This window comes from Coenobita brevimanus, chromosome 109, assembly GCF_032717465.1.
Source record: "Coenobita brevimanus isolate Jiangsu-jjx chromosome 109, ASM3271746v2, whole genome shotgun sequence".
Classification (NCBI taxonomy): domain Eukaryota; kingdom Metazoa; phylum Arthropoda; class Malacostraca; order Decapoda; family Coenobitidae; genus Coenobita; species Coenobita brevimanus.
In genome coordinates, this window is record NC_137062.1 from 6,711,915 (window position 1) to 6,738,093 (window position 26,179).

The window sequence follows — 26,179 nt, forward strand, 5'->3', positions numbered from 1 at the left end:
TTTTCAACCAGCATCAACTAAGCAGATTTTTGACACACAGGCAGGACTTAGACGTGTCACTAGTTTTCATTTTTTCCCTCGTACCCTAATTCTATTAACTTTTTTACAGAAACTTTCCTAATTTATTCACATGATACTTCTAAACATCACAGTATTTACACTGTCGTTATATCTTCACGTAACCTAATATCAAAATATGCTAATGCTACTGCTTGACTAACGGCATATTCTGTTGTTGAGATATTGTTATAATTCAGCATTAAAAATGGAGAGATAATAATTTTAGGCCAGGTTAAAGTGAAAAATGCCTAGCAATCACTTTATTCAGAAAGGTCCGCCCCGTGATGATTATAAACCTCAGCAAGAAATGTTTGCCTTAATCTCCCCTATCACGTTAAGGCTATGGGCGTCATCATTCTAAAGAGATGGAATTTATTTTAACATCAGCGCTGGTTTCCGTCCTCAAAAACCTATTTCGTGCCATCATAAAAACCCTCATAAATTTTCTCCATAACGTATACTTTACAGCCCTATTCAACATTCACAGAGTGATGGCGTATTTTAATCATGATACAACATAGTATATTTATTCATAGACCCTTGTCCATTCTCATATCGCCATAAAGCCCGTTTTTAAATTTTCCCCCAAATCCCACTTTACACCCTCATTCAACACTTTTACTGCCATGACTTCCTTTTATACTTTACTTTTCCGACCACCAGATAAAATTATGCGTTGATACCTGTCATCAAGCCACTAGTGGGTCCTGCCAAATAGATCATCTTTACACTTACCCACAAGTCACAATTTACGCCTTCACACTCAACCCTCTTTTTAAACCCTCACCCATTTCACTCACTATATAACCCATCCCAGCTGTGTGTGTGTGTGTGTGTGTGTGTGTGTGTAACCACCATTGGCACCACCCATCAGTTATACAAACAAGGCCCCTAAGGGTTCTCTCTCTCTCTCTCTCTCTCTCTCTCTCATCCTTTTTTTCTTTTCTTTCCTTCCTTGCTTCCGTGCATCTATCTCTCTCACGGGTTCTTAATTTCTTCCTTATTCTTACTCTTTCCTTCACCTCGCTCTCTGTCCTTCTTCACATTGTTTCTTCACCTCCCATCCTCCTTTGGTTCTTTCTTTCACTCTTCTCAACTCACACACTGCTTCCTTGTTTTCCCTTCCTGTTTTCCTCCCTCTCATTCTTCCTTTCTTCTCTTTTATCATCCTTCATTTATTTCATCACTCCACCAGATTTCCCCTCATCCTATCCCTTCCTTCCCTTCTCGTATTTCTTACTTTCCTTTTTCTTTCCCTCCTCATTCTCTTCTACCTCCCGTCTCTCTCTCTCTCTCTCTCTCTCTCTCTCTCTCTCTCTCCTTCTTCTTCTTCTTCTTCTTCTTCTTCTTCTTCTTCTTCTGTCTCTCACTTTGTCATTTTTTAACTTCTGTCTCTTTGGTACAACTGTCTGTGCCTGCAGTTTATACTTTCCTGTCATTACTAAGTCTGCGTCTTGCTGTTCTTGCAGTGTGGAAACAGTTCTGTCCAATTGTTTTAACAGGATTTTTCATCAATTATGCCAACGGCCATGCCACGTTGAGTACACCGCTTCCCGTCCGATCAGCGAAGTTAAGCAACGTTGGGTCTGGTTAGTACCGCCTGGGAACACCAGATGCTGTTGGCATAACGTTGTCCCTACGTGTCAAGTGGGGTTGGTGGAGGATTAGTGCCTCTCCCTGTAAAACAATTAACTCTAAGCCCTTGGCCACCCCGTTTGGGATACATGGCGTCTGGCAATGAATGAATGAATTTATCGTATTTAGCAAGCCAAACAACAACAACACTTGCTGACGTTTGAGGTCAAGAAGTTCACGTTAATTAATGCCTACTTAAGTTTCATAACCTGGGTATTTTCTAAACTGACATAACTGTACATATGGACAGCCCTTCCCGTAATCATTCTTTCTGAGCACACACACAAAAATTGAGAATGTTAACTCTTTACCTAACAAAATAAAATATCTTATCTTTTATTAAGCGTTGCCTCAGATGCTGCATCTCGATTAGCTATGACCGTGATTTGCCAGCATGATATTTTATTTCAGCTAAAGCCATAATGTTATGATTTTATTCAATGGAGTGAAAACCACTGCTGGTAAAGGGTTAAACTTATCAAAACAAAGCAAAATACTCCATTTCGATCATATGAATATCAACCTCCTTCCTTCCTCCTCAGTATAATAATAAGTAGTCTCTTTCTAGCTACTTCTTCATCTAACCTTACCGAGAATCTTATTCATACTTTGTACTGTTGTTCTTTTACAGACTTTTTTGTCGTTAACTGATATATACTGTATATAACTTCTTGGCCTTGGTATGTAGGTTCTCTCTCTCTCTCTCTCTCTCTCTCTCTCTCTCTCTCTCTCTCTCTCTCTCCCCATTTGCCTATCTAGCTATCTATCAACTTGGATTATTTTCAGCTGTAAAGAAATCGTTTGGTGTTAGCCTAAACACGACTCCTCGGTGATCCAGTATTAGGGAATGTGCTACTCGAGTTATTTCTTCCATTGTTGGAGCTCTAAGGCTGAACAAAATCTGGTGCTGACGTGATAAAATTTCAGTTGAGACAACAGCACTGAAAGGCTTGATATTAGATTCTTTACACCGTTTAAGTTAAGTTTGAAAGTAAATACTTCTCGTATGGGAATTTTCTGTGACTTTCGGAAAATCGTTGTGGTGATGAAATTTCTTACAGTTGCAATCTTCAGCAAACTTTTTTGCCGCTGCTGCTGCATACCTTGTACGATTCGTTGATTGCCGCAGCCAGGGTGGAAAATTACGTGTGCCAAGCAGACAGGCAGACGAGGGAGGAATATTGACACAGTGGAGGGGTTTACGAAGGGAATGAAGGAGGGCAGGAAGATATACTGGAGCAGGAAGAAGGAAGAGAGTGGGGGAGGGATGGAGGAAGAGAAGGGAGGGAGGAAGGGGTGGAGAAAGGGTGGAAGGAGAGAAAAGATGATTATATACACAATGAAGGAGAGAGAGAAGGGAGATATTCAGACAGTGAAGGCAGAGACATATAATATCCTAGACTCAATGGAAGTGGGAAAGAGCAGACCCCTACCCACCATCCTGTTATCTTCTCACATTTTCCCAATATTTTATGAGACATTTCGTGCCGCTTGCTTCTGTTTGTGATATCACGTCCCATAATTCTGACTCGCTTACCTCGCCTCACCTCACACTCCACTCCAGTAAATTAATAACTGTTGTGTACGAGGGTGATTAGCGACTGAGGTGATAGTGTTGTGGACTGTAAGTACATTAACTGGCAAATGTTTTTCATGTAGACATTCTATATAACGCATCAGAAATACACAGAAGAGTACCACCAAAAATAATTATACAGACCAGTACCAGCAACGAACATTTTGCTGCCAAAAATGCATGTATGTAATAATATTCTCTCTCTCTCTCTCTCTCTCTCTCTCTCTCTCTCTCTCTCTCTCTCTCTCTCACACACACACACACACACACACACACGTAAAACTAGCGTACAAAGCTTCTTGTAAGGACTGTTGTGTGTACAGTACAGTTGGTTGGGGTGAGTCACACTACTATCCTTTATGACTCAATACTTGCTTTACCTTACGTCATAGTTATATTTACTAGATGTACTGTCTCTTCGTCACTAATATTCACTAATCTTTAATCTGAGTTATTAATATAAACTGGAACATATCAAAGTTTCTATTCGATTTATGGAAATAGCCTAACAAAACGACATTTATATGGACAGTATTGTAGCCAGTTTAGGGTAAAAAGAAAATGGAAAAGTGGAGTGGACGCGAGGGGTGACGGAAGGGTTGGAAGAAAAAAGGAGAAAAAGGGTCAGTATGGGACGAGAGATTTAAAGTCCGACCAAGAAAAAAAAAAAAAAAAAGACCCACACAAAACGAGAGAGAGAGAGAGAGAGAGAGAGAGAGAGAGAGAGAGGACATGAACGAAATATAACTCTTACCAGTATCATAAATAAAAAAATAAAAAAGAGAGAGAGAGAGAGAGAGAGAGAGAGAATGTCTGACCCTAACCAGAATGGCATCAGGGAAATAAAGAGACAAAAATGCTAAATGGATGTAGTGCATCGCTCACCTATAACTGCATCTGAAAATATGGCAACGTTAGATTCCACAAAATATGTGAGGGTTGTACAGTACAATGTGGGGTGATTAAGGTGGGGGGGTTGAGTGTGTGTGACGAGAAGGGTGTGAATTGGGTAGGGGGGAAGGGTGGGGAAGAGAGGTGCGGGGATGATGGCAAGGAGGAAGAAGAGGTAGGCAAGGTGATGAGAATGAGGGGGAGAGGAACGGATGGGAAGGGATGGTGATAAAGGTACATTTGAATGGGAGGGGAAGAAAGGTGAAAAGAGAGCGTATACCTCTGCCAATGCCACTGCAGGATCTGGATCCGGATCTGCTCCCAAATTTATTTTATTTTTTTCTTGTCCCACGGCCAACCATTCCACAATATTTCAAAGAAATTCACTGAGACCTTTTTGAGGTATCTTGTGAACAAACATAAAATTCTTTGATCCAGATGATGATCCGGATCACTACCAATATTTTATGGATTGCTACTTGGGCCATTCCCTACCCCTCCAAAATGTTTCAGCAAAATTTGTTCATAACTTTTTGAGTAATCCTGCTAACAGACAAACAGACAAACAAACCAACGCTGGCAAAAACATAACCTCCTTGGGGGAGGTAATGAGGGGTAGCTGTGGGGGAGAAAGAGGTAGTATAGTCTTCACTTTACTCGTTCTTTCTAGTTATGCTTCTCATCGTCGGCTTCTTTCCTTCTTCTCTCCTTCCTCCCCGTCATTAGTCTCACATTGCTCTTTCGTGTCTTTCATCTTTCGTTATTCACAGCAATAGTTATCTCCGTTTGTGTTCATTGTCATGTCATTTGCTTTCAACATTGTATAATTTTCCTTCATGCATGTTTTGCCAGTTATTGTAAATTGTTTAAGGGTGACGTCAGTATTTTTGAGCTGCTTTTGTTTTAGCAGTATTGTTTTGGCTACCGTTCTTTTTTTTTTTTTTTTTTTTTTTTTTAGACACAATAGTTGCCGTTTTATTATATTCTTTACCTCGGACTTTGTGTGCATTGCAATATCGAGATGCATAGTTTTTATTTTAGATCGTGTGGCAATTTTTACTGTAGTTCTCTCCGACAAGGAGTGTATGTTTTCACCCCTCCGTGTTTGTTAGTTTGTTAGTTTGTCTGGTATCAGGATTGCCCAAAACCTAAAAGAGAGATTTGGATCAACTTTCGTTGGTAGATAGCCCATATCCCAGAGAACAATTGATTAACACTTGGGACCGATCCGCATCGTATTACAAATTCTGGATCCGGAAAGCACATTCTGCGAAACCCTAATCAGGGATGAGAAAACCTAACCCATTATGAAGAGTGGTTTGAAAATTACGTTGTCCTTGTCGGAGAGATGCGCTCCACTGAGTGCTCCTCTTGTTTTATTTTTCTTCGCACACTTTGAAGTGCACAGCTACTGTTCTGCACTTTTGCTGTAGTCTATTTTCCTGTCAAAGCTTGTCATATTCCTGTTGCACATGCTTTTTCTCTTAGGTATACTGTATATTTATTGTATACATAATTTTCACTGTCCTATTATACATTTTCCCTGCAATTTGCTGCTTCCTACAGACAAAGCCCAACATACTTGCCAACTAGTGAACTCTTTCCCAAATTAGTTTTGTCTTAGCAACTTTTTACTGTGCTTTTTTTTTTTTTTTTGGGGGGGGGGAGGAGTTGGGTAGGCTATACATTATGCCTGTCATTCCGTGTACTGTGTTCTATAATCATGTCACATTCCAAAGCCTACTACTGCAACTAAACGTGCCTACACTTGCTGTAAATGTTTCCCTTTTTGTACAACATCCAGCAGATGTCCTCTCCTACTTCACTCTCTTTTAGGAATTAGTCACCTATTGTCTATTCACAGCTACAGCGGCAGGCATTTGTTTGATAGTTTTCCCCTTTGTGTGGTTTTTCTTCATTTGTTTCCTTATCCTACCTAACTTCATCTCATCGGTGGGAAACAGGGTGAGTGTTTCACTAAGACAAATAAAACTGTTAGGGAACAAAAGAAACAAACTCTGAAGAAATTTCCTTCAGCTGCAGGCAGGTTGTTTAGCGAAAACCAAAATAATTTTTAACACAACATTGTTAAGATAGTTAAGTCCTACACTGTACACTTGCAAACACTGCTACGTGAACATGAAAAGGAGTTTGTCACAAGTCACACTCACCAGCAATATATAGTTAACTTTGGACATGTGACACAGTATAATAAATGCACTTATATCCATGAGTCAACATGAATATACATATTGCGTTATAAACACATTAATGTCTCTCTCTCTCTCTCTCTCTCTCTCTCTCTCTCTCTCTCTCTCTCTCTATTATGCAGTTCATTCCAAAAATTATCTTAGTCATCATTTTCACTGTCAATTTAGGAGCTTCATAACAGCCTCTGCTACCGCCACAGTCCAAAGATTCCGTCCCTTTATTACCGCTTCCGTCACCCCTTCCGATTTCTCGTCTCATTTATAACATTTCTTTTCACTTCTGTGTAGCGATGACGAGGTGCCATTTGCATACATGATATTTCATTTACATGCAATCACGCGTCCACTTTCGGATCAGATTAATCTCTCTCTCTCTCTCTCTCTCTCTCTCTCTCTCTCTCTCTCTCTCTCTCTCTCTCTCTAACACTTCTTCCCTGTGTTAAAATAAAGATATTCTTGATGCATGCATGGTTTATGATCTTTTTCAGGCAGTAAAGGACTTCCCGTTTCCTCTTCTTTTCCTTACTGTGAACTCCATTCTTTCTCTTCTTCTGCTATTCCTTTCCTACTTCCTCTCCCTTACTCTGCTATTATCTCTTTGTTTCCATGTTCCTTCCCTCGCTGCCTACCATCTGAGAATTAAGTAAATGGCCCATCAATACATTACACAGGTTACCGAATGTTTAGGATGAGATGACCTGGTGACACGAAACAGAGTCCATGAGACAAAACCATTTGTTAGGCATCAGGGGAAAATGTTTGTGTATCTTATGTGATGGACAAAAACGGGCAGAGAGAGAGAGAGAGAGAGAGAGAGAGAGAGAGGGAGAGAGAGAGCAATGGAATGCTAAAGAGAAATGGAAACTGTCAAAGAACAGGAGAGAAAGTTGTTGGGAGGAACTTGACGATGCACAGGAAAGAGGTGGTAAGTGACTCTGTAGAAGTGGCAAGAAGTGAGAGAGGAATGCGGAGGTAATAGAATCAGGGGAGGGACGAAGATGGAAGAGATGGAAAGAGGTGATAGAAGAATATACTGGTAAGTGAAAGCTACTAAGAATAAATTCATAATGATGCAAAAGAGAACGAGAAATGTTAAAAATATTTTGAGAAATTTAGTATGTAGGTAGGAAGAGAGTTACAAAAAAAAAAAAATCATGGAAGGTAGACTGGCATACCTGTTACATGAGGTAAGGTAGGACTGGAGAAAAATAATGACTAAAAAATATGAGAGGAATAATGACAACAAAGCAGGAGTGAGGGGCCGGCGAAGAAGAAGGCATACAGCAAGAGGAATTTATAAAGGAAGAATCAGTACGATGAAAAATGATATGAACATTTATCACAACCTAAACAAGATCAAAATTGTTGATACAGCAGAGGGACGCCACAGCCGGTGTTATACCTTAACCCGTGACATTGACCTCTGATCTATTGGCATCATTAACGGATCACGTCTTACCATCCCAACAATTTGTGTGCCAAGTTTAATACAAATCGCACCAAGTAATCATGAGATAAAACTACACTCAAACAATTGACTTTGACCCTTGGCCTTGACCTCTGATAAGTCTGCACCAAAAGATATTAATTTTTCCTAGTTTCACACACAGCATAGGTGTACGTGTCAGTTTTGTCTAACTCGAATGAAGCAGCAATGAGATATTTTTACCTTCCCCCGACGAAGTCAGACGAGGGTATTGTTATCAATGGGATCAACAATAGGCGGCATAAAGATTTCGTTTCCGGGCCAGAACTCACAAAGTATTCGGTACTGAATCAAGCAACTCAACATTATTATGTGTCTTATAATGAACTTGTGCCTTTTGATAAGTAGAATGCTGTGCATTAATATTTATGTTTTAAATAATGAAGTAAAAAAAAAAAATATTTTTTTTCTCAGATTTCTATGTGATCCGTGCAAAGAGTCTGAAGGGCCCAATGCATTTCTCTTTTAAAACTTTGCAGCTAATACACCTAGGGGGCAGAAATTGTACATGATAAATGATTATATAAATATCAAGTCATGTATAAAGTTCCATGACCAGACGTACTATGTAATCATAAAATATGGCTGCCTGAATGATAAACTACTGAAATTTTAAAGATTTAAATGTCTTTGTGTTATACAGGAAGGGGCGGGGTGAGGGTCGTTAAGCGCTTGGTTAGGTGTGCATGGAAGTATGGGGTATGTGCTTGGTCAGATGGAGGATTGCAACAGCGTAGCATTGACTAAGTTTTATTATACAGTACTTGCATGCATAAATATCTAAAATGAGTGGAGATTTCCATTGTCATGGGGATGCCCTCATCGTCGCTAACTAAAACATGAAGGAAGAATGCACAAAATGCATATAGTGGCACAGTTTATGGGCATGTAGAATGAGATTGGAGTGAAAGGTTACTATTAATGAGAAAAATGTCTTGCTGTCTGTTGATGAGGCTTCAGGGAAGGGGCTAACTCAGACATAAGGTAACAAATAAAAAAAAAAAAAGTAAAATAAATGCAAACGAAGCTCTACGGGCCATCTAACTGCGTTTCACGGAGCTCTTAGCCCAACAAGGCCCAGAAAAGGGTATAAAAAGGATCCTAAATGATGGGGCCTATAAGGATCAACTGTGGGTGTAGGAAGTCCTTCGTAACTTTCCTGGAGAAATTATGGCCTGCGATGTCCTGAGTAAGTACATCACTCACACTGCCTCCTATAGGCCTGCCGTTATCAGGTACATTAAACAGATACATTAAAACTTAAAAATTCCAGTAGTTTGTCTATGGTAATAATAAAGTTGAGAAGATCTGATGAAATTATGATTCGTGCTTTTTTCATTTAAGCAGCCATTTCTTATGATTACATAGTAGGTACAGTCATGAAACTTCATACATAATTAGATATTCATGTAATCATTTATCATGTACAATTTCTGCCTCCTAGCTAAAATAGTTGCAAGGTTTTAATCGAAAAATGACTTCGACCCTGCGGATTCCTTGCACAGGTCGCATTAAAATCTGTGAGAATATATTGTTTTACTTTTCCATTATTAGGGAAAAAAAAAAAAAAAAAAAACTTTAGACACAGCATTCTACCTATCAAAAGGCACCGATTAAATATAAGATAAGTAACTATGTGAAATTTCATGAGACTATAGTGAATACTTTCTGAGTTCTGGCACGGAAACGAAATCTCTACACCACCTATTGTTGTTGATCCCAGTGATAACAATACCCTCATCTGACTTCGTCAGATGGTGAGTAAAAACTTACTGTACGTAAATCAATTTCTTTCATCCTTACCTAATCATTAACCCAACCATTAAGTTTGGTACAAAAGTGGAATGGCAGTGTTTAATTAAGCTGACCTTACATTATGAGCATGACCATTGTTTAATCCTCATAAAAGTTGAATAACTCGATCTTTTACTAAGCCTGAAATCTACCTCCAAGTTTTACTCAAATCAATTTTAAATTGGGCTAAAGGCAGAACATTTGACATTGTCCTGTGGCCTTATCTCTGATCGAGTATTCTCAAAACCTATCACTTAATCCTTTTCTATCCCTCATCTCTACGTAAAAAATTAGGTCAAACTCGGATAAGAATTGTCTGACTTGTTTCAGTCCTTGGTTTATGACATATGACGTTACGGTGATATAGGTATCTCAATAATCAAGCTGGATGATAACCAATATTCTGCAGCATTTCCATGGTAAGCAATATCATACTCTTAAACATATATGATTTAACAGGAAACAAACACACGCAGCTTAGCTAGGCAATAGGATATTTGATAGGAAAAACTGCACAAAGAGGAAAAATGTAAATATGGGACGAAAATACATCAATAATGAAGGAAATCTTAACAGAATGGCTGGGAGAAGAAGAGATGAGAGGAGGGAGGAAGAGATCAGTAGGTCGGAAGTTGTGGAAGCGATGAAGAAGATTAAGCTGGGAAAGGCCCCAGGAATTGATGGAGTGTGTGGTGAAATGCTTAGGTATGGGGGTGAGATTGTTGTGGAGTGGATATGGAACTTGTGTAGATTGGCTTGGGAAGAGGGAAGGGTTCCAGAGGACTGGAAATCAGGTATAATTGTTCCTCTGTACAAAGGAAAAGGGGAGAGAGAAGTATGTGGTAACCATAGGGGTATTTGCCTTCTTAGTGTGACTGGTAAAATATATGGTAGAATACTCATTGATAGGGTTAGGCATATGACAGAGGAGCTAGTTGGAGAAGAACAAGGGGGATTTAGGAAGGGAAAAGGGTGTGTAGATCAGATATTTGTTCTAAGATGTTTAGTGGAGAAGTATCTAGAGAAGGGAAGGAAAGTGTATGCTGCCTTCATGGACTTGGAGAAAGCTTATGACAGAATAGATAGGCAAGGTATGTGGAAGGTATTAAGAATATATGGAGTGGAGGGGAAATTGTTGAGTGCTGTGAAGAGTATGTACGAGGGAGCTAGGGCTACGGTGCGAGTGGATGGTGAGCTGAGTGAGTTCTTTGATCTCAATGTGGGACTGAAACAGGGGTGTGTGATGTCTCCATGGCTGTTTAATATATATATGGATGGGGTTGTAAAGGAGGTGCAAGGTAGGGCAGTGGATGTGGGGGTGGCCCTAATGAATGAGGGTGAGATTTGGAAGCTTCCGGTGTTGCTGTTTGCTGATGATACAGTATTGTTGAGTGAAGATGAATGGGAGTTGCAAGGTTTGGTGAATGAATTTGGAACAGTGTGTAGGAGGAGGAAGCTGGAAGTTAATGTAAACAAAAGTAAAGTTATGGTGTTTGAGAGGAATGAAGTCACAGAGTGTGCAGTGAGGTTGGATGGTGAGGATATGGAGATTGTGAGTGCATTCAAGTACTTGGGTAGTGTGATGAGTAAGGATGGAACTTTGGGGGATGAAGTACGTGAAAGGGTACAGCAGGGAAGAAAGGTTGTTGGTACACTGAAAGCAGTGATGAGAAATAGGGAGGTGAGTATGGAAGTTAAGAAGTCACTGCATGATGGTATTGTGATCCCTACCCTGACGTATGGAAGCGAGGCATGGACCTTGCAAGAGGGGAACAAGTCAAGAGTGAGAGCAGTGGAAATGAGTTACTTGAGAGGAGCATGTGGAGTGACGTGGAGGGACAGGTTGACGAATGAAGAAGTGAAGGAACGTTGTGGGGTAGATGTGGATGTGGTTGAAAAGATTAGGAGAAATACACTGAGGTGGTTTGGACATGTGGAGAGAATGGAGAATGAAAGACTGACTAAGAGGGTGTATGTAGGTGAGGTGGAGGGAGGGAGAGGGAGGGGTAGACCGAGGATGAGGTGGAGGGATGGAGTTGAGAGGTATATGAGGGAGGGGGGGGTGAGTTGGGGGGAGGGGAGTCAAATGGTGGGTGACAGAGTGACTTGGAGGCGTTTTGTCTGCGGCCACCCTTTGCGGGATTAGGGGGTCGGGCTATAGATAGATAGATAGATAGTAACTTAAGATAAATCCGTTGGAGTAATACTTGAGGAAGAAAATAAGCGAGCACGAGAAAGACAGCGAACGATGGTTTCCACACGACTAAGGAAAGTGAAAAGTGAGACGATGTGGAGGTAACGAAGGGATGAAAAGTGAGTTATGGGGCAGGGAAGAGGAGTGGGTGGTGCCAAAGGAAGATATAGGACGAAGAGGAGGAATAAAGAAGGCATAGTGATGTGAGAAGAAAGAGACTATAAAGGAAGGAGATAGGTGCCATATATAACAGTACAGGATTGGAATTTTTTTTAAGAAAATTAGTTAAGTACTAGGCAAAGTAAAAGATGTGAATAAATAACATGAAGAATGAATATAACTAACGGGTGTGAAAAGGAGAATATTTTGTGGTTGGTTGATACAGGAAGACATAAGAAGAAACAAGAGGAGGAAGAAATGTGAGTGGAGGTAATAAAAAGTAGAAAGTCAACTAGGTGGCAAGGAACAGGAGTGGACGGTGGGAGAGGAAGATAAAATGAAGATTTATGAAGAACAATGAAAGATAGGCTTAAGACTGGGAGAGGAAGGCAGGAAGAGAAAGCAGTGAGAAGAGGGAAAGGAAGACTTAACTAGAAATAAGAGGAAAATGTAAATGAATATGATATAAATTATAAAGAATAGGGATGAAAGAAAACAATCTGGATGAGAAAAGTGGACAGCATTCGAAAGGCTGGTATTTGGAGAGAGAGAGAGAGAGAGAGAGAGAGAGAGACAGACAGACAGACAGACAGACAGAGACAGAGACAGACAGACAGACAGACAGACGAACAGACAGACAGAAGTACAGTTATAGTGTGTAAATGCTGCTATTACCTATTAACATTTCTCCACCATCCAGTATCCCTTTCTGCTGAATTCTTTCTCTCTCTCTCTCTCTCTCTCTCTCTCTCTCTCTCTCTCTCTCTCTCTCTCTCTCTATATATATATATATATATATATATATATATATATATATATATATATATATATATATATATATCACCGTTATCATCATCATCGTCATCTATGTTCATCTCTTCCCACTCTTCTTCCTCCTCACTTCACTCTCTTTCCTCCTCGTCCTCCTCTCCTCATCGCTCCTCCTCCTCTTTTCTCTGGTCCCAAATTGACAATTACTCAGCGGGCGAAGGAGAGGAGGCTGGAGAGATTTCCTTCCTTCTTCATCCAGTCCATAACTACCTTTGGGAGAAGAAAAGGAGGAGGAGGAAGAGGAGGAAAAGGCTGAAGAGAAAAGGACAAGGAGGAGGGGGAGGAGAATTTTCGGGAGATCAGGATGAGAGGTGTGAACGAGTGAGGAAAACGAATCGCAGATAGCGATGCAGGAAAGTAGGTAGAGAGAAGTAGTGAAAGTGAAGTAAACTGAAAAGAATGAATCAGGGAATTAGCAGACAGACAGACAAGTGAAAGAAATATACGGAAACTATCAGAGAAAGGCTGAATAGCTTTGAGAAGTAGAAAGAACTTACTGAACAAATATTGACATAAAAAGAGAGGAGCGTTTTGAGACAGGAAACTTGAATGATGAGTGGATGGAAGTGTACCAGAATCGCTCAACACTGTGGTGAGATTACCGTCACTTGTGTGCTTTCCGTTTTTTCACCCAAAGAGGACGTAGAGGGTCTTTAGGCAACTGATCCAAGATTAGAAGTTCCGGTTTGCCTAAATATTTACGCTCTGCAGGCCGTAGTAATGGACCAGTTTTGAAGATTGAGTATGAGAATAGTCCTCACAAGGTGAAGATGTCTTCGCCTGAGTGGTCATACGTTCAGGTCAACCCAAAGGTCACAGTGCTTTAAAAAAAAAAAAAAAAAAAAAAAAAGCCAAGGTCATATTTCACACTTCCAACTTTGTTCTCTTTTGCAAGCGTATAGTCATGAGGGTAATATAATTGAAAAAGACACTGAAAATGCAGTCAGTTATGCCTTCATCACATTTTTTTTACTAACCGCTGAAAATTGGCCCACTGAAAAAAGAATATCAATATATAATTATATCCACGACTATCGCTTCCTCTTTAACTTGTGGAGGAAGGCAGAGAGATCATAGGTAAGCAGGAAGGTATGTACGAAGATGGGTAGGCAAGGAGGCAGTAGGTAGGGAGGTCAGTTAGTACGTCTGTAGTTAGGTAAGCAGTAAGGCAGAGAAGTAGGGTGGGAGCTATGTGGTGGGGTACACAAAGAGACAAACGGAAAGGTAAGTAGGGAGGAAGGAAGGGAAGTAGTTATGTATATATGTATGTAGGCGTGAAGGCTGCTAAGTGAGAAAGGCAGGAAAGTAGGTACGGAGGTAAACAGAGAGGCAGGTAAGGTGGTAGGTAGGTAAGTAGACAGGGAGGTAGGTAGGCAGGTAAGTAGGCAGGGAGGTTCGGTAGACAGGTGGGCAAGTAGGCACGGCAGGTAGGACTGTAAGTAAGGAGGTTGGTAGAAATGGAGGTAGGTAAGTGGGCAGACAGTTTATAAGGAAAATCGACAACGAGTACAAAGAAATTCGCAACAAAACCAACAGTAACAGACGTTTTGCTCTTTTCAAGGTTGTTTGTTATAGATAAGGTTTTAACTGTATTGTTATATAAGTCACTGACAAGAATGGCAATTGATTCCTTGGTATGCTAAAGGATCAATTTACACCTTCATACTTCTTAGTGAATGGATCACCCAGCCTTGCACAATGGCTGCAAAACCTGAGATCAGCTCATAACAGATCATACGAGACATCGCCTTCAGGATCCCAGTGATGCAACGCTGCTTGTACTTTGTTATAATCTACTGCTGTAGATTGATCAAAGATCAAGGTCGGGGGTCAAAGTTAAATGTTAGGGTGTAGTGTTAATTCATGACTACCTGGTGCGATTTGTATTAAATGTGACACATAAACTGTTGGGATGTTAAGATGTGATCCGATTATGATGCGGTTAGATCATAGGTCAATGTCACGGCTTAAGGTACAACACTGGCTGTGGCGTCCCTCTGCTGTACCAACACTTTTGATCTAGTGTACGTAATTATTGTTTTTCTTAGTCATTTTTCGCTGTATTGGCTCTTACCTCATAACTTCCTCAAACTTCTTCGGTTGCCCTTCATGCATCGTTTGTCGTCACAGTTCTTCTTGTACTTCTAAGTCTTTATGCTTTTCCAACCCCACTTTTCTTCTTTCTACAAGTATATGAGTCAAGCTTCCATGTAGTTTTGTTGATAATAATCATCATTTATGCATGCTCCTTTTCCTTCTCAAAATATTTTTAATAAGTCTCGTCCCTTACGTCTTAGCAAATATTTTTGTTTTTCTCATTATCTTCCACATATAATCTCATCTCCCCTCTTTCCATCACTTCCCTCTTCTCCTCTTCCTTCCTTCTGTAACTTCCCTTTCTTCCCACTTCATATGTACAGTTCTTACACCTCTCTCCTCTGCATCATCAAGTTCCTCCCTACAACTTTCTCTCCTTTTCTTTGATAGAATTTTTCCAATTCTCCTTGCAGTCTAATGCTATCTCTCTCTCTCTCTCTCTCTCTCTCTCTCTCTCTCTCTCTCTCTCTCTCTCTCTCTCCGTGTGAGACCGGTTTAACCCTTTGACTGTGGTAGTCTAATGGACTAAATATAATTGTCTGGCACTGAGCAGAATATGCTGTAAAACTCGTGAATTCGCATTCAGTTTTATTATTAAGATCGCGATTGTTCTTGCGACTGTATTACACAATGAGAGAGAGAGAGAGAGAGAGAGAGAGAGAGAGAGAGAGAGAGAGAGAGAGAGTATACAAACTGCTGTGTGCAGTCAGATGTAAATACTTAAGTACAGTGTATAGAACGCAATATACATATGCATGTGATGCATTTGTATAAGTGGATACATTAAGTTATAGCATTGGCTGGAGTTGGTGGGTGTGTCTGTTAGCTGTGACAGACTCCTGTTATAACGCTGTAACAATGCTTAAGATTGTTATATCAGTGACTCATTTATAATAACACTTTTATGTTATGATTGTTTTCAGACTCGCGAAAAATAACCAAAGTCTTGAGCGCTTCAGCCAATGAACATTTTTTTGTTTTCAGTATATATATATATATATATATATATATATATATATATATATATATATATATATATATATATGGAGCCTCTGTGGTACAGTGGTAAAGTGTGCGGTTTTCGTACACTGAAGAACGATGGTTCGTGCCCCGCCAGAGTAATAAACTTTGGGAGCGTTCTGCAGGTCATGTACTGCATTGGCGGACACAAGGGGTGCTGTTGTTGAACCAGTGTCGCATACTATAAAGTATGCTTGCACCCAGTCGGCTTGCGCGGGCCGATTACATTTGGTTCACAGACTACACACACATCCAAAGCCACTCCAACACTACAATTACACTTACAAGCACTTTTCACTCTACATACAATCTCTACTAGACAGCCTAAGCCACTTGGTAGAGATACATTGGCTGTATCGTCCCCACTTCGGTCGGGATAGGCCGGTCCTGCAGTGGACACATAAACGGCTGATGAGATGAGAGATTATATATATATATATATATATATATATATATATATATATATATATATATATATATATATATATATATACATATATATAATCTCATCAGCCGTTTGTGTGTCCACTGCAGGACCGTTTGTGTGTCCACTGTACCACACAGGCTCCACACACACACACACACACACACACACACACACACACACATATATATATATATATATATATATATATATATATATATATATATATTTAAAAAAAAAAAATGTTCATTGGCTGAAGCGCTCAAGACTTTGGTTATTTTTCGCGAGTCTGAAAACAATCATAACATAAAAGTGTTATTATAAATGAGTCACTGATATAACAATCTTAAGCATTGTTACAGCGTTATAACAGGAGTCTGTCACAGCTAACAGACACACCCACCAACTCCAGCCAATGCTATAACTTAATGTATCCACTTATACAAATGCATCACATGCATATATATATATATATATATATATATATATATATATATATATATATATATATATATATATATATATATATATATCACTTCCTGTGGCACCCCACGGGATGCATAGGGCCTCAATGAACTCTCTCCACCAATATTTGTCTCTTGCCATCTCCTTCAGGTCCCACCAACATTCCTCTCCTGCTTCTTTTTTTCATTGTCCTCAACCAGATTTACCTCAGCCTACCTCTACCTCTTCTTCCTGTAGCAGTCCACTCTGGCACATCCTGTATTAAACTACCTTCTTTTCTGTATATATGCCCCAGCCACTTCCAGCGAGACAGTCTCACATATTCATTAACTGGTTCCACTCTCGTAATATCCCTAACTCTTGCATTTGTAACTCTGTCTTGCCACTTTACGCCAAGAATCCTTCTCAGTATTTTATTCTCAAATCCTAATACTTTCTGATCTGTTGCAATTGTACTGTACCATGACTCATGCCCATAAATTAAAATTGGTCTAACCATGGACTTGTAAATTTTCACTTTAGTATGTACCGAAAGCATATTATTATTCCAAACAGATTTCAACATTCCAACAGCTCGCCAAGCCTGTCTAATCCTTTCCTCAATTTCTTTGTTTAATGATCCATTGGGCGATACAATCGTTCCCAGATACTTAAAGGTTTCTACATTCTTCACCACATTATTCCCAAGTACACAATCGATTTGGTTCTCCACGTTCATATTAATAATTTCAGTCTTTCCACAATTTATTACCAATCCCACTTTTTCTCCTTCCTCCACCAGACAATCAAGCACCCTCTGCATCTCGTAAATACTTCCACAAATCAGTACAATATCATCAGCATAGTTCAAATCCATCAGCTTCTTATTTTCTTTCCAGTTAATTCCTGCACCTGTTCTCCTTACAACCTTTTTCACAACATAATCCATAACCAAAACAAACAACAATGGCGAAAGAACTCCTCCTTGAATCACTCCTGACATAACTTGAAATGGATCACTCAAAGAACCACCCACCATTACCTTACAAAAAGTACCTTCCTGCAGGCTTCTAATAATATTTACAAACTTTTCTGGTATACCATAAAATCTCATAATTTTCATCATAGCTCCACGTGAAACACTACTCGTATCAAACGCCTTTTCAAAATCCACAAAACACATACTAAGTGGCATTTTCATCTCATTAGCTTGTTGCATTAGATGCCTTACAATAAAAATCTGATCATTACAACCTCGACCCTTTCTAAATCCCGCTTGTTATTCTCTTAAAATTTTATCAATTACTGGCTCTGTTTTGTTCATCAAGGTTTTGGAAAAGACTATTGCAACTACAGGTGTCAAAGTTATCCCCCTCCAATTGCCACACACACTTAAATCTCCCTTTTTTGGTATTTTCATAATCACTCCATTTTTCCACTCTTCTGGAATTCCACCATTATCCCAAGCCACGTTAAAAAGTTTCAAAAGCGCATTCATCAGCTCATCATTTTCCACCTACATTTCAGGAAATATTCCATCCTCTCCTGGGGCCTTAAAATTCTTTAACTCCTTTATAGATTTTGCTACTTCTTCCAAAGTTATATCCCCTGTTTCTATCTGCAAATCTCTCTCGGCTGGCAAAATGTCCTCTTCAGCTGGGATTGGTCTATTCAGAACAGATTCAAAATGCTCTTTCCACCTTCCTTTTATATCCAAATCTTTAGTCATCAAATTACCATTTCTATCTCGTACAGGTATTTCCTTCCTTCTCTTTTCAGTCCCAGTTAACTCCTTTATGGCCTGATACGCTGCTCTTGTGCTCTGACCGTCATTTTTACTTAATTTAATTTCTGTCTCTGTCGCCTTTTCATCATATAGTCTCCTGTTATCACGTCTAACGAGTCTTTTTACTTCAGAATGTAAACTCCAGTACTTTGCTCTAAGTACTTCAACTACCTGGCCATCAACATGTTGTTTTTCACTTCTTAACTTAGCCTCTTTCCTTTTCTGAATTGCATTCCATGTTTCATCTGACATCCACTTTTTCCTTCTCGCTTTTCCCTTTTTCTTAATAGTAACGTTAGCACTCTCATGCAAAACCTCTTTTACCTCTCTCCAGATTTTATTAATATCATTGTTTTCAGATTCCATCAAAGCCTGTAGGACTAGAAACTTGTTCCTACATTCCCACCGAAACTTTTCCCTCGTGCTCTCATCACTTCTCAGCTCATCAAAATCATAAACATTACCTCCTGTACAATTACCATTAACGTTTCTCTTAAGTTTTATTATAATCTTTGACACAACAAGTTGATGATCACTACCTATATCTGCCCCCCTCCTTACGCAAACATCTTGCAAATAATTCCTATGCCTTCTGCTAATTGCAATGTGGTCAGTCTGGTTACAATATTTACCACATGGTGAAATCCAAGTAGTTTTATGTATTTTTCTATGCTCAAAGGTAGTTCCACCAATCATAAACTTCCAAATCGCACCCCATTTTCGTTTCTTATACCAACACCCATCTTACCCATATAATCTTCAAAGCCATACCTACTACTGCCAACAATTGCATTAAAATCACCAGTGCAAACTAACACACCATGTCTTGCCACTCTATTCATTACATCCTGCAGCTTCTCATAAAAGTCATCCTTCATTTCATCAGCAGCCTAATTTGTCGGAGCGTACCCTACAACCATACTGATATTACCATGGTCAGATTTTAAACGAGCTTAAAGCAAGCGCTCATTAATTGGTTCAAACTCACATACTGCCTTACAAGCATCTCTACTCAGCAGTAGGCCTACTCCTTGGTAAGGATTTCCATCACTCCTACCAGAAACCAACATAGTAATACCATCTTCCAAATTCATTTTATCAACTCCAAGCAACCTCGTTTCTGTAAGAGCACAAATATCCATCTTGTATTCCTTGAACACTGAAATAAGTTCTTCCATTTTACCAGCCTGATTGAAAGTTCGAACATTCCAGTTTCCTATTCTTAAGGTTCTTTTTGGATGTATAAGCTTATTTTTACACCGTGGGATTCTTAGCACCCCCTGCCCACTTAAGGGCTGCACGGAACTGAGGGCCATTGCTTCGTCACCAGAGTTCATCAAGATTTCTTAGGCAGAAAAATATTTTACCCTGGAGCCAATGCCAGTGACTCTCAGGAACCAGACAGTGGAGAGAGGAAATTAACTAAATGAAAGTAAAATGCAGAGGGTTTGGACAGACAAAGTACAAGGGAAAGAAAGAGAGCAAAAAGAATGTAGATAAAAGTGTCCCTTTTAGTCGCCTCTTACGACAAGCAGGGAATACTGGGGAAGTATTCTATCCCCCTTCCCCAGGGGTATATATATATATATATATATATATACATATATATATATATATATATATATATATATATATATATATATATATATATATATATATATATATATATATATATATATATATATATATATATATATATATATATATGTACCATCGTCATCATCAGCCTTTACAAGTCCACTGCTGGCCAAAGACCTCCCCAAACCTTCTCCACGAATTCCTTGACTGAGCCAATCTTTGCCACGTTTTCCCTGCAGATTTCTGTATCTCATCTCTCCACCTCCTGTCTTGTCTTTTCTTGGCTACTCCTACAATCTCTGGGTGTCCAGTCAGTCAGCCTCTTGTTCCGTCGGTTATCTCTTATTCTTGCTGCAAGGCCTGCCCACCTCCATTTCTGTTCTTTTATAAAATCTATAATATATTTGATTTTAGTCTGCTCTCTCACCCAAGCTGATCTTTTCTTGCTTCTTTAAAATATTCCCATTAACCTTTCCATTGCTCTCTTGGAACGGATTCATTTATTTTCCATCGATTATGTCAGTGTCCAGGTCTGACAATCGTACGTCATTGCTGGAAATATACATTCGTTATATACTTTTTGTTTCATACAAACTGCAAGCTACTTTTCATAATGTCTCTATGTTTACCGAAAGCTTTCCATCCAATTGTAATGCGTCTTTATATTTCGCTCCCATGATCTTTCGTTAATTTCAGTATTTGCCCCAAGTAATTGCACTCCTCGACTTCTTCAAGAATTTCTCTTATTATGATGACGCTCTTTGGTGTTTGTGGATCAAACATTTGTTTTACTCTGGCTCATTTTAGCCCGACTTTGATACTGTCTCTGTTCAGGTCATTTAATATTTCTTGCAATGTCGCTGTTGTTTCTGAGATTTGGACAATGTCATCTGCAAATCTTAAATTGTTTAGCTTTTCTCCATCTATGTTCACTCCTTTGTTTTCCCAGTCTAGCTTTCTGAAAATACTTTTGCTGGACATGCTGTAAATAATTTTGGTGAAATTGTATCTCCCTGAAGCACACTCTTCTCAATCTCAATTTGTTTTCGAGTCCTTACGTAATTTTCTGTAGCAGTTCCCTCATTATATATGATTTCGAGCAGTTTTACAATGTTCTCATTCACCTTGTTCTCCCAGTGAATTTATAATTGCTATTTGCTCCGCTGAGACAAAAGCCTTTTCGTAATCAACAAAACCTAAGCACAGTGGTTTATTATATTCTGTAGTTTTCTCAATTACCTGATTCTTTGTGTGTAGATGATCAGTATCCCAATACCTGATTCGGAATCCTGCCTGTTCGCGAGGTTGGTTTTCTTCCAAAATTGTTGTTATTCTGTTCCTAAGGACTTTAGTGAAGCGTTTGTAAATTACTTATAATAAGCTAATGAGTCGATAGTTACTAACATATTATGAGTCACTCTTTTTGTAAAATTACTATTGCATTACACCATGTTTTAGGAATTTTCTTCTTTTTTATACATTGAGTAAATAAGTGAGCAAACCTGATTTGTACTTCCACTCCTGCATCCAACAGTAAATCTGCTACTATTCCATCTTCTCCCGGAGCCTTCCCTTTCTGCATATTTTAAGAGAAACGTTCTCTTCGTCTGGTGTTACCTCAGGTATTTCACTTGTGTCAACTGAAAATTTAACTGTTGGTGCTATTGTCTTTGATGCATACAGTTCTTTGCAAAATTCTTCAACTTTTTTCGCCATTATTTCTCTGCATTAATGACTTCATTTTTGTCTTTTAATGATGTAATTTATTGCTTTCCTAGTGCCATTTTACTTCGGACGTGTTTTAGACTTTTTCCTTTTTTGATGGTTTCTTTGATCTGATCCATGTTTCTCTTTTTTCTTCTCTTTGTCGACAAGGTTATTTAAATATATATATATATATATATATATATATATATATATATATATATATATATATATATATACATACATATATATATATATATATATATATATATATATATATATATATATATATATATATATATATATATATATATATATATATATATATATATGCAAACTAACCACAGGAGAAAAGAAAGGAGCGACAGTGAGTACTTTCGTATATTTCATCTTCAGACAGAGTGAGACAGAAACGTAAAGGGTAGGGGTCATTTATGCACACCCGCAGCAGGTAGTGGCACACAGAACAATGGATGACCTGAATTTTTACCTGCGGATTAACGTAGGGTCACCTGCAGCAGGGAGTGGAACACAACAAAGGATGACCTGAATCTAAAAAATGCACGTGACAAAGGAGGAGGGAGTAGGAGGGGAGGAAAGGGGAGTGGGAGGGAGGGGGAAGGGGAGAGGGGAGAGGGAGGAGGGGATAAACACTGCTGCTTAACTTAAGACCTAGAGGATTAATGCTTGGTGTGTCCCACACAGGTGTGACTACACCACAAGGAGATGACAGGGAACAATCACGTGTTAGTCTGGGGGATACTGCTTTAAAATTAATTCAGTTAACAATTTATCAAACTTAAAATGACCATAGCTCATGTTTACATTCTTTTCATATGTGCCAGAAATTAGACAAGATTCTATTACATTTCTTTCATCTAAGCTTTTTGATCTTGCTAGAATCTTGGAGCCTGTCCAGTCACTATGGTGATCACTGGATGCTTTGTGCTGAAATAAACCACTACTCTGTTGGGCTGTCCTTACACTGTATTTATGTTGTGAGATTCTAGTTTCCAAATCTTTTCCAGTTTGTCCTATGTAAAATTTGTTATAGCTTTTACACAGGATTTTGTAAACAACGCCTGAATTACTGAAAGGGCTGTTCTTGATGAGGGTTTTTTTTATGGTGTTCTCATATATGAATACTACTTGTACATTGAGTTTCCTCAGTATGGCCATGGGTAATCCCCTTTCCCCAATTCTGGCAAATATTTACATGGAGTACTTTGAGAAACATTACTGACCTCCATAAAGGAGCAAAACATAGTTTGGCTCCGATACGTTGATGATATCCTGTGCTTCTGGCCCAACAGTCTTCCCATTGATGAATTTCTCCTGCAATTAAATTCGTTAGTTCCATCGAGATGGAAATGGATAATGAATTGCCATTTTTGGATGTAAAAGTCATCAGGGACCAAATGTTTTGAAGACTAAGGTATATAGAAAACCTACAAATATTATGTCATATGTTCATTACTATTCAAACCATCATATTAATGTAAAAAGATCTGTGTTCATATCCATGTACCTAAGAGCATATAGAATTTCAGACCCAGAATTTTTAGATGATGAACTAAAAATGATTCAGAGTATCGGAAAGAAGCTAAAATATCCACAAAGCATACTAACTCATTGCCACAATACAGCCAAGAAACGATTCCTTGAAGGAAAAACTAATAAGCCAGATCGCCAGAACATTCAAAGAGCCCCTGTCCTCCCCTTCCATGAAAATTTTCTTGATGTTGTTCACATACTGAGGAAACTCAATGTACAAGTAGTATTCAAATATGAGAACACCATCAAAAAAACCCTCATCAAGAACAGCCCTTTCAGTAATTCAGGCGTTGTTTACAAAATCCCTTGTAAAAGCTGTAACAAATTTTACATAGGACAATCTGGAAAAGATTTGGAAACTAGAATCTCACAACATAAATACAGTGTAAGGACAGCCCAACAGAGTAGTGGTTTATTTCAGCACAAAGCATCCAGTGATCACCATAGTGACTGGACAGGCTCCAAGATTCTAGCAAGATCAAAAAGCTTAGATGAAAGAAATGTAATAGAATCCTGTCTAATTTCTGGCACATATGAAAAGAATGTAAACATGGGCTATGGTCATTTTAAGTTTGATAAATTGTTAACTGAATTAATTTTAAAGCAGTATCCCCCAGACTAACACGTGATTGTTCCCAGTCATCTCCTTGTGGTGTAGTCAGACCTGTGTGGGACACACCAAGCATTAATCCTCTAGGTCTTAAGTTAAGCAGCAGTGTTTATCCCCTCCTCCCTCTCCCCTCTCTCCTTCCCCCTCCATCCCACTCCCCTTTCCTCCCCTCCTACTCCCTCCTCCTTTGTCACGTGCATTTTTTAGATTCAGGTCATCCTTTGTTGTGTTCCACTCCCTGCTGCAGGTGACCCTAAGTTAATCCGCAGGTAAAAATTCAGGTCAACCATTATTCTGTGTGCTACTACCTGCTGCGAGTGTGCATAAATGACCCCTACCCTTTACGTTTCTGTCTCACTCTGTCTGAAGATGTAGTATACGAAAGTACTCACTGTCGCTCCTTTCATTTCTCCTGTGGTTAGTTTGCATACATATCTTCAAGGTGAAGTGAAGTATATGCATATATATATATATATATAAATAAATATATATATATATATATATATATATATATATATATATATATATATATATATATATATATATATATATATATATTAGGGTGTTTCACTCCCGGGGGTAAAAAAATTAAATGTGTTGAAAGTTGTCAGCACGGGTGTCCCCTTGTTTCTTATGACCCATAAATAAAATATGCAAATATTTGGTTTGATTCGTCAATATTTACTGGTCGCACAGTTTGACAAGGTACCACATTTCAAGTGAAACTTCGAAAAAATCAAATGGAGAAGAAGACAAAAAATTTGCAACGAACGTTTATTGAACTGAAAATTATCAAACAAACTTATGAAAAAAATGTAAAACAAAGAAATGGAGAACAATTCTGCAAGTAGAGAAGGGCAATCAAATCGTTGGTGGATGGGGCTCAAGGAGCAGGAGGGAACTTAGCGGTCACTCCAGCCTTTGTTCTCTTGACGGTCTTGCGGTCATAATGAACAACTTTGAGGAGGAACTGCTTCTGTTGCTCGTCTTTGGTTCGGGCTTGGAGTCTTTGTATCAATGCCACTCCTCTCTCTGCTGCATCATTGGCGACCTGCAGGCTTCGGACGGTGGCTCGAGTTTGTGGATCTTGCAAAACATGTTCCACGTTCTTGGTAGTGACCATCCTCCCAGCAAAGATGCCAATGGTCTCCAGTGTTCGCTTTGTCGCCAATTCAGAAAGACAGTCAGGGAGAGTGAAGTTCTTCTTTTGAAGTCTCTTGAGTGCTTTCGAGGTTGCTGGACGGCTTAGGTTCTTGACCATGGCCGCCTGGTCATCGCGAGACACTCGTTCGTCAAAGAATGCTAGGGCCACTCCTTGCTCTGAGAGGTACCAGAGGTGCCTTCGGAGGGCCTTCTCTGCCATTGACCCAAGTTCTCTATCCACAAACACCTGGAGGATCGCCAAGAACTCCAGGTCATTCTTTGGTGCAAAGTTTGGGACAGCTGCCTCATGCCAGAATCTGACGTAAATGAGACTGATGAAACAGGCCAGTCGTCGTACTCTGCATTTTTCTGACCTCGTCAGCTTCAGTTGTTGCGAAAACAGGGCAATCTTGAGGATGTAAATAGCCTTTGCCATCCATCTTGCCTGATGGTAGGCTCCAGGGGCCCTAAATCGAGGCAGATCCCCGCTCCATCCTCCCAGGTAGACAAGAGAGAGTTGAAGGAGTTCGAGATAGTCCTCCCTTGGGTGGGCTCCGTCATGGATGACTCTCCTGAGGAAATTTATCATCTTCAGCCTCTGTGATTCGCTCGACTCATCCAGGGGTTGTTCATCGCTGAGGGTACCGACGGATGTCTTGTCCAAGAAGTCCCATTTTTCTCGGAATCGCTTGAAGAGGGGAATCTCGGGACCTGGAGGAGGGCCGAAGAGGAGTTCATAGGTGTTCTTCAGTACCACCTCGTGAATGTGATGTCGGCATGCCAGCCAAAGAAGAGGTCTTCCAAGGGACTGTTCAATTATGGTGCAGGCTCCGCTAATCATGCCACTGTTGGACGCAGTTGTATCAAATGAGAGACCGATGATCTTGTCAGCAATCTGATACGTTTCCAGCAGCGAAAGGACAGTAGCTGCTATTTCTCTCTCGCTACCATCAATGGCGACAGGTACTCCAAGAAGCTCCTCG

General features: G+C 39.5%; 1 pseudogene; it reads left to right on the forward strand.

Annotated features, from left to right (window-relative positions):
• The first annotated feature begins 1,579 nt into the window (after positions 1 to 1,579).
• Positions 1,580 to 1,685, forward strand: LOC145417300 (5S ribosomal RNA; annotated as a pseudogene).
• The last annotated feature ends 24,494 nt before the right edge of the window (positions 1,686 to 26,179 follow it).